Here is an 8,588-nt window from a genome sequence, read left to right as displayed (position 1 = left end):
AAATCAGTGAGGAGGGAGCCGGGGGTTTCACTCGTTAAAATCAGCGAGGAGGGAGTCGGGAACTTCACTGTTTAAAATCAGTGAGGAGGGAGTCGGGAGATTAACTGTTTAAAATCAGCGAGGAGGGAGTTGGGAGATTAACTGTTTAAAATCAGCGAGGAGGGAGTTGGGAGATTAACTGTTTAAAATCAGTGAGGAGGGAGTCGGGAGATTAACTGTTTAAAATCAACGAGGTGGGAGTTGGGAGATTAACTGTTTAAAATCAGTGAGGAGGGAGCCGGGGGTTTCACTCGTTAAAATCAGCGAGGAGGGAGTCGGGAACTTCACTGTTTAAAGTCAGCGAGGAGGGAGTTGGGAGATTAACTGTTTAAAATCAGTGAGGAGGGAGTTGGGAGATTAACTGTTTAAAATCAGCGAGGAGGGAGTTGGGAGATTAACTGTTTAAAATCAGCGAGGAGGGAGTTGGGAGATTAACTGTTTAAAATCAGTGAGGAGGGAGTCGGGAGATTAACTGTTTAAAATCAGTGAGGAGGGAGACAGGAGATTAACTGTTTAAAATCAGTGAGGAGGGAGTTGGGAGATTAACTGTTTAAAATCAGTGAGGAGGGAGTTGGGAGATTAACTGTTTAAAATCAGCGAGGAGGGAGTTGGGAGATTAACTGTTTAAAATCAGTGAGGAGGGAGTTGGGAGATTAACTGTTTAAAATCAGTGAGGAGGGAGTTGGGAGATTAACTGTTTAAAATCAGTGAGGAGGGAGTTGGGAGATTAACTGTTTAAAATCAGTGAGGAGGGAGTTGGGAGATTAACTGTTTAAAATCAGCGAGGAGGGAGTTGGGAGATTAACTGTTTAAAATCAGAGAGGAGGGAGTCGGGAGCTTCCCTGTTTAAAATCAGTGAGGAGGGAGACAGGAGATTCACTGTTTAAAATCAGTGAGGAGGGAGACAGGAGATTCACTGTTTAAAATCAGTGAGGAGGGAGACAGGAGATTCACTGTTCAAAATCAGTGAGGAGGGAGACAGGAGATTCACTGTTTAAAATCAGCGAGGAGGGAGACAGGAGTTTCACTGTTTAAAATCAGTGAGGAGGGAGACAGGAGATTCACTGTTTAAAATCAGTGAGGAGGGAGTGGGGAGCTTCCCTGTTTAAAATCAGTGAGGAGGGAGACAGGAGATTCACTGTTTAAAATCAGCGAGGAGGGAGTTGGGAGCTTCCCTGTTTAAAATCAGTGAGGAGGGAGATAGGAGATTCACTGTTTAAAATCAGTGAGGAGGGAGTCGGGAGCTTCCCTGTTTAAAATCAGTGAGGAGGGAGTCGGGAGCTTCCCTGTTTAAAATCAGTGAGGAGGGAGACAGGAGATTCACTGTTCAAAATCAGTGAGGAGGGAGACAGGAGATTCACTGTTTAAAATCAGTGAGGAGGGAGTCGGGAGCTTCCCTGTTTAAAATCAGTGAGGAGGGAGACAGGAGATTCACTGTTTAAAATCAGTGAGGAGGGAGACAGGAGATTCACTGTTTAAAATCAGTGAGGAGGGAGTCGGGAGCTTCCCTGTTTAAAATCAGTGAGGAGGGAGACAGGAGATTCACTGTTTAAAATCAGTGAGGAGGGAGACAGGAGATTCACTGTTTAAAATCAGTGAGGAGGGAGACAGGAGATTCACTGTTTAAAATCAGTGAGGAGGGAGACAGGAGATTCACTGTTTAAAATCAGCGAGGAGGGAGACAGGAGTTTCACTGTTTAAAATCAGTGAGGAGGGAGACAGGAGATTCACTGTTTAAAATCAGTGAGGAGGGAGTTGGGAGCTTCCCTGTTTAAAATCAGTGAGGAGGGAGACAGGAGATTCACTGTTTAAAATCAGTGAGGAGGGAGTTGGGAGCTTCACCACTTAAATTCAACCAGGGCAGTGTTGGGAACTTTATTGTTTAAAATCACTGAGGATAGAGTCTGGGGCTTCACTGTTTAATTACAGAGAGGACAGAGCTAGGAGCCTCACTGTTTACATTCAGAGAAGAGGGAGCCTGGACCATTACAGCTACTGAAGAATCTGAGTTAATGAAACAATTGTGACATCACTGGAAACTAGTAAGTTGATTCGCTGCTAAGTGCTTGGTGTAAGAGGCTGTGCGCTAACTGCTAGTTTAGAACACTGGAGTTAAGGTAGATCTATAAATAAAAAAAATTGAAACTTTAAGATATAATAAATAAAAATAATACGATTAAAATGAATACCTAAAACGTGTAGCTGTGTAATTAAGAAATGTTTAGCTTTTAGTGGTAAACGGTGCTAGCATTTATTGAGCATAAATTGAGTGAATTGTAAAATTAATAGGAATTATTCTAAGTTAATTTAGAAAGTAATTAAATTAACTAAGTGACATAAGTAATAACGCCAGGACAGGTGTTACATTGCAGCTGTGGAATGTGGGTGAACTTGGACTCCAGGGCGATCCAGAACAAACACACCTGCAGAAACTGTAAGCAGCTAGACGAATCCTGGATCAGAATTATTGATCTGGAAGGCAAAGTGCAGACACTTCACAACATAAGTCACGGGGAGAAATACCTGGACACTTTGTTCCTGAAGATGGTAACGCCTCTTAGAATAGGGTCGTCTTCTTTTGGTCAGTGGTGAGGGACAAGAGGATGTGACTATGAGTGAGGCGGGTAAAGGGACCAAGCAGACAGGAATGGAGGAGACTCAGACTTGGCAATTGTCAAACAGGTTTGAGGTACTTGGAACCTATGTGGATGAATGCGGGGCCTGCAGGTGGATGAACAGATTGGCCATGTCACCATGGTACAGGAGGCCATTCAGGCAGGGGGAGCAAAATGGAATGTAGTGGTAGTAGGGGCAGTGTAGTGAGGGGGGATTGACACTGCTCGCTGCAGCAAAGAGCGAGAGTCCAGGAAACTGTGTTGTCTGCCCAGTGCCAGAATTCTGCATATCTGCACAGGACTGGAGAGGAACATACAATGGGAGCGGAAGGATCCAGTAGTCACGGCCCATGCAGGTACCAACAACATAGGCAGGACTAGGAAAGAAGTTCTGCATAGTCAGTATGAGGAGCTAGGTGCCAAATTAAGAAGCAGAACCTCAAAGGTTATAATCTCTGGACTATTACCTGAGCAGCGAGCAAATTGGCATAGGGCAAATAAGATTAAAGAGATGAATGTGTAGTTCAAAGACTGGTGTGGGAGACATGGGATCCGGCTCGTGGGGCACCAGTATTGGAGAAAGTGGGGGCTGTACTGTTGGGATGGTCTACGCCTGAACCATGCCGGAACCAGTTTTCTTGCAAACTGCATAAGTAGGGAAGTAGAAAGGGTTTTAAACAAAATGGTGGGGGCAAGGGATCACATGTGGGAAGATGTGGTATATCAAAGAGTAGAAACAAGGTAAGAGAGGAAGTTATTAGTATGGGAAATGATAAACAGACCATTACAGGAAGGGACAGAGAGTACGCAGAGTACAAATCTAACAGTAAATCAACAGATAAGGCTAAAGGTTACAAAAATAATAAAGGAAATGAACTTAAGACTCTGCTTCTGAATGCAAGTAACATTCAAAGCAAAACAAATGAACTGATAGTGCAAATAGAGATAAAATGTACAATCTAATAGCCATTACAGAGACATGGATGGCATAGATTGGGACGTGAATATTGAAGGGCATGACACATTTAGGAAGGATAGGAAGTTAGGAAAATGTGGAGAGGTTGTCCTGTTAATTAAAGACCACATTAGCACAATACAGAGGGATGACCTAAGTATGGGAAACCAGCATATAGAAGCAGTTTAGGTAGAGATGCGAAACGATAAAGGCAAGAAGTCACTTGTGGGAGTGATACACAGGCTCCTAACAGTAATCACACAGTAGGACAAGGTATCAAAGGAGAAATAGTAAGAGTTTATCAGAAAGGTAGCTAGAAATATAAAGACAGATAGCAAGAGTTTCTGCAGATATTTAAAAGAAAGAAAAGAGTTAATGAAGTGAGCCTGGGAATTAATAATGAAAAAAAAGGAGATGGCAGATGAATTAATAAGGTATCTTATATTGGTCTTCACTATAGAGGATACAAGTAACATCTCAGAAATAGCTGTAAATCAGAAATTGTAAGGAAGGGAGGAACTCAAGAAAATTATAATATCCAGGGAAATGGTACTTTGCAAATTGTTGGAACTGCGGGTTGACAAGTCCCTGGGTCCTGATAGATTTCATCATTAACGTCATAAAAGAAGTGACCAGTGAGATAGTTGATGCATTGGTTTAATTTTACAAAATTCACTAGATTCGGGGAAGGTTCCATTAGATTGGAAAATAGCTAATATAACTGCTTTATTCAAAAATGGAGGGAGGCAGAAATTAGGAAATTATAGGCCAGTTAGCTTAAGATTTGTCATAGGGAAAATGTTAGAAGCTATTATTAAAGATGTTACAGTAGGCACTTAGATAAATTCAAGGTGATCAGACAGAGTCAACCTGATTTTGTGAAAGGGAAGTCATGTTTAACTAATTTATTGGAGTTCTTTGAAAAGTAACATGTGCTGTGGATACAGGGGAACTGGTGGATGTACTGTACTTAGATTTTCAGAAGGCTTTGATAAGGCGCCACATCAAAGATTAATGCAGAAAATGGTGTAGGAGGTAATGTACTAACATAGGTAGAAGATTGGCTAGCTAACAGGAAACAGAGGGTAGGCATTATTGTGTCATTTTCTGGTTGGTAAGATGTGATGAGTCGTGTGCTATAGGGATCAGTGCTGGGACCTCAACTTTACAATTTATATAAATGATTTTGATGAAGAGACCGGTGGTATAGTTGCTAAATTTGCTGATGACAAAAAGATAGGTAGAAAAGTAAATTGTGAGGAGGACATAGGAGGCTACTAAAGTATATAGATAGGTCAGGTGAATGGACAAAGATCTGGCAAATGGAGTACAATGTGGGAAAATATGAGGTTGTCCATTTTGGCAGGATGAATAAAAAAGAAGCATCTTATCTAAATGGTGAGAGATTGCAGAGCTCTGAGATGCAGAGGGATCTGGGTGTCCTAGTGTATGAATCACAAAAGGCTCATATGCAGCTGCAGCAAGTCATTAGCAAAACTAATAGAATGTTATTGCTTATTGTGAGGGGAATTGAAGACAAGAATAGAGAGGTTATGCTGCAGTTATACAGGGCATTGGTGAGGCCACATGTGGAGTACTGTGTAAAAACTGGTCTCCTTATTTAAGGAAAGATGTAAATGTGTTGGAAGCAATTCAGAGAAGGTTTACTAGATGAATGTCTTATGAATCAAGGCTGAACAGGCTAGGCTTGTATCCACTGAAGTTTAGAAGAGTAAGAGGTGACTTGATTGAAGCATATGAGATCATGAGAGGACTGGATAGGGTGGGTGTCGAAAGAATGTTTCCTCTTGTGAAAAAATCTAGCACTAGGGGTCACTGTTTAAAAGTAAGGGATCCCCATTTGAGACAGAGATGAGGATTTTTTTTCATCTCAGGGTTGTGAGCATTTGAAATTCTCTTCCTCAAAAGTTGGTGAGGCAGAGTCTTTGAATATCTTTAAGGCAGATATAGATAGATTCTTGATAAGCAAAGGTGTGAAAGGTTATTGGGGGTAGGCAGGAATGTTGAAGTTAAAATTAGATCATCCATGGTCTTATTGAATGGCGGAGCAGGCTTACTCCTGCTCCTGATTCATATGTGTAGTAATTATGGTTTTATTTAATATGTAATGTACCTTTCAGAATAATACTTGTTAAGGAAAATCACATGATCTGTAGTAACCACTAGGAGAGTAGTGCGGGCTACCTCAGCAGTCAGTGTAGAGATAGAGTTGGAGTTGAAAGCACAAGTATAGTTGCTGCTGACTATATTGTAAATAAACTTAATGGGCAGAATTTTCTGCTTGTAGGGCAGGCAGTGCAGGAGCGGGCACAGATGGGTGCGGACTCGATCAGTGCCCCCGATCAGGTCCGTGCCACCATTTTATGTGGGCTGGCCAATTAAGGCCCGCCCAGTGTGACACGCGCCCAGAAACGCTGCGCACTCCCTGTGCGAGTGGGGGGAGGGGGGGGGGGGGGGGGGTGGTGGTGGGGGGGTGGGGGTGGGGGTTGCCTGAGTCAGGAATACGCGCGAATGAGCTCAGAAATCTCCCTGAGGCACAGAGGTGCTTCAGGGAGATAAGTTTTGAGGTCAAACAGTTTAATAAAGTGGTGAAAAATGTTTATGACCTGTCCCCTCATGTAAAACTGTCATATGAGCTGGTACATGTGCATTAATTTTAATAAAAAATTTTGTGAAAATTTAAAATCATTCATGGAACCTCATCCCGTCCGTGGATGAGGTTCCATGAAAAATGCAAAGGTCGCCTGGGCTCTTCGTTTGCCCACCAACCTTAAGGTTGGACGGGTAGTTCAGGTAATTGCTTAAGTGGCTTTTTAAATGGCCTTAATAGGCCTTTGACAGTTTGGCGGGTGCACAGCCGAGTCAGTTGTGCGCCTGCCAAACTGAAAATCTAAATGACGCCCGGTGACGTCGGGATGCACACCCAATGTTACCCCGCTTCATTTTATGCCTCGGTGAGTGGGCCCCACCCCCACTCACCGAGCCAAAGATTCTGCCTAACCTTTCCACCCAAGACGTGTCTGCTGATCAACTCTATCATTAATAGCACAACTCGACCACCCTACAACAAACTGGCGACGAGGATAAAACAGGATTGAACAGAGGAAATCAAGTTAAAAAGGAATCGGCACTGTACCTCACCCAGTGATTATAAGTAGCCAGCTCCATTAGAATTGAAGAAGTTATCCCCTTTCAAAATGCCACAATTTGGGAGAATTGATCCTTTTGAGCCAGCCACAGATGATTGGTCTCAATACATAGAACACCTCACGTTCATTTTTCAAGCGAACGAGATTACAGGGGAAGAAAAGAGGTGAGTGATCCTCTTGAGAACTTGTGGGAGGAAAACCTACAGCCTGATTCAAAGTTTGATGGCACCCAGTGCCCCAGATTCGAAGAATTTTGATGAATTAGTGGACCTCTGGAAGGGTCACTTTTAGTCACAATGCAGAGGTTTAGGATTAATTCGCGAAATAGAGCCGAAGGTGAGACAAGTGCATGCTATGTGGCAAATTTGAAGTAGCTAATGGAACATTGTGAGTTTGGTATGACTCTGAACGACATGCTTAGAGATTGTTTCGTATGTGGTGTGAAAGAGGACACTATTCAAAAAAGATTATTGTCCGAAGTGAATTTGGATTTCAAGAATGTGCTAGAGATAGTGCTGGCCATGGAAAGCACAGTAAGAGATTCAAAATCAATGCAGGCTGCGCAAAATGATGCCGTCCTCCACATCAGGCGGGAAACCTCAACTGAAAGAGACGAGAGAAAGAGAGACTCTGCCGAGAAGCAGGAAACAGGCCCTGCTAGCCGAAGAATAAAGTAAAATAACTTAGCAGCAAGATTGAAGAATAATTTTAATGGAGGTGGAAACAATCAGTCTTTTAGCGATTGGCAGTTTTTTAAAAATTGAATGCTATTATTGTCATAGAAATGGACATATGATGAGGCAATGAAAGGTAAGATTCAAGCAGGCTTGTAAACAAAAGAAGAAGCCCAATGAAATCTAAAATGTAGAAGAGGCTGATACAACAAATTCTGACATTTACTCATTTAATCTGAAAGTTGGAAAGACAGAACCAATATGCGTCACAGTGAAAGTAAATGGCAAATCTGATAGAATGGAAGAGGACATGGGAGCTTCCACTGCAGTAATTGAGGAACATACCTTCAGGTGTTTGAATAATGGTGAACATCAATTAAGTTTAGAAGAAACAGCCACCAAGCTAAAAACATATACGGGTGAAGGCATTCAAGTAAAAGGCATAAGCAGAGTAACTGTCCATTATGGAAGCCAATCAGCAAAGCTATCCTTGATGGTGGTAGCAGGTGAAGGGCCAAGCATCCTGGGGTGAAATTGGTTAAAGGAGATTAAGTTACAATGGGCTGAAATCTTCCAGTTGAGAGCAAGTGGGCCACCAGAGCTACTTAGAAAGTACGCCACCATCTTTAAGGACAAACTGGGGAAAATCCAGGGCCTGCAGGCCAAGATTCATGTGGATCCGGAAGCAACCCCTCACTTCATGAAGGTGAGACTGGTGCCATATACCCTGCAAGAAAAAGTCGACATTAAACTGAACAAACTAGAGAAACATGTTCAGTTCTCAGAATGGGCCACACCCATAGAGCCCGTCCTTAAACTCGACCAAAGCATCCAAATTTGCGGAGACTACAAACTGACAGTTAATAAAGTAGCTTAGCTAGACAGGCGCCCCATTCCAATAATTGAAGACCTGTATGCCAAGCTGGCAGGAGGGACAATGTACACAAAGCTTGACATGAGTTATGCTTAACAACAACTAGATTTGGATAATGCCTCCCAGGAATTTGTCACATTTAATACTCACAAAAGGTTGTACCAATATACACGATCGCCTTTCAATGTCTCCGCCGCTAGTGCCATCTTTCAGAGAACAATGGAAAGCTTACTGCAGGGACTGCCCCAGGTTGCAGCCTAT

This window comes from Cetorhinus maximus, chromosome 1, assembly GCF_964194155.1.
Source record: "Cetorhinus maximus chromosome 1, sCetMax3.hap1.1, whole genome shotgun sequence".
Lineage (NCBI taxonomy): Eukaryota > Metazoa > Chordata > Chondrichthyes > Lamniformes > Cetorhinidae > Cetorhinus > Cetorhinus maximus.
Note: the sequence above shows the minus strand (reverse complement) of the source record.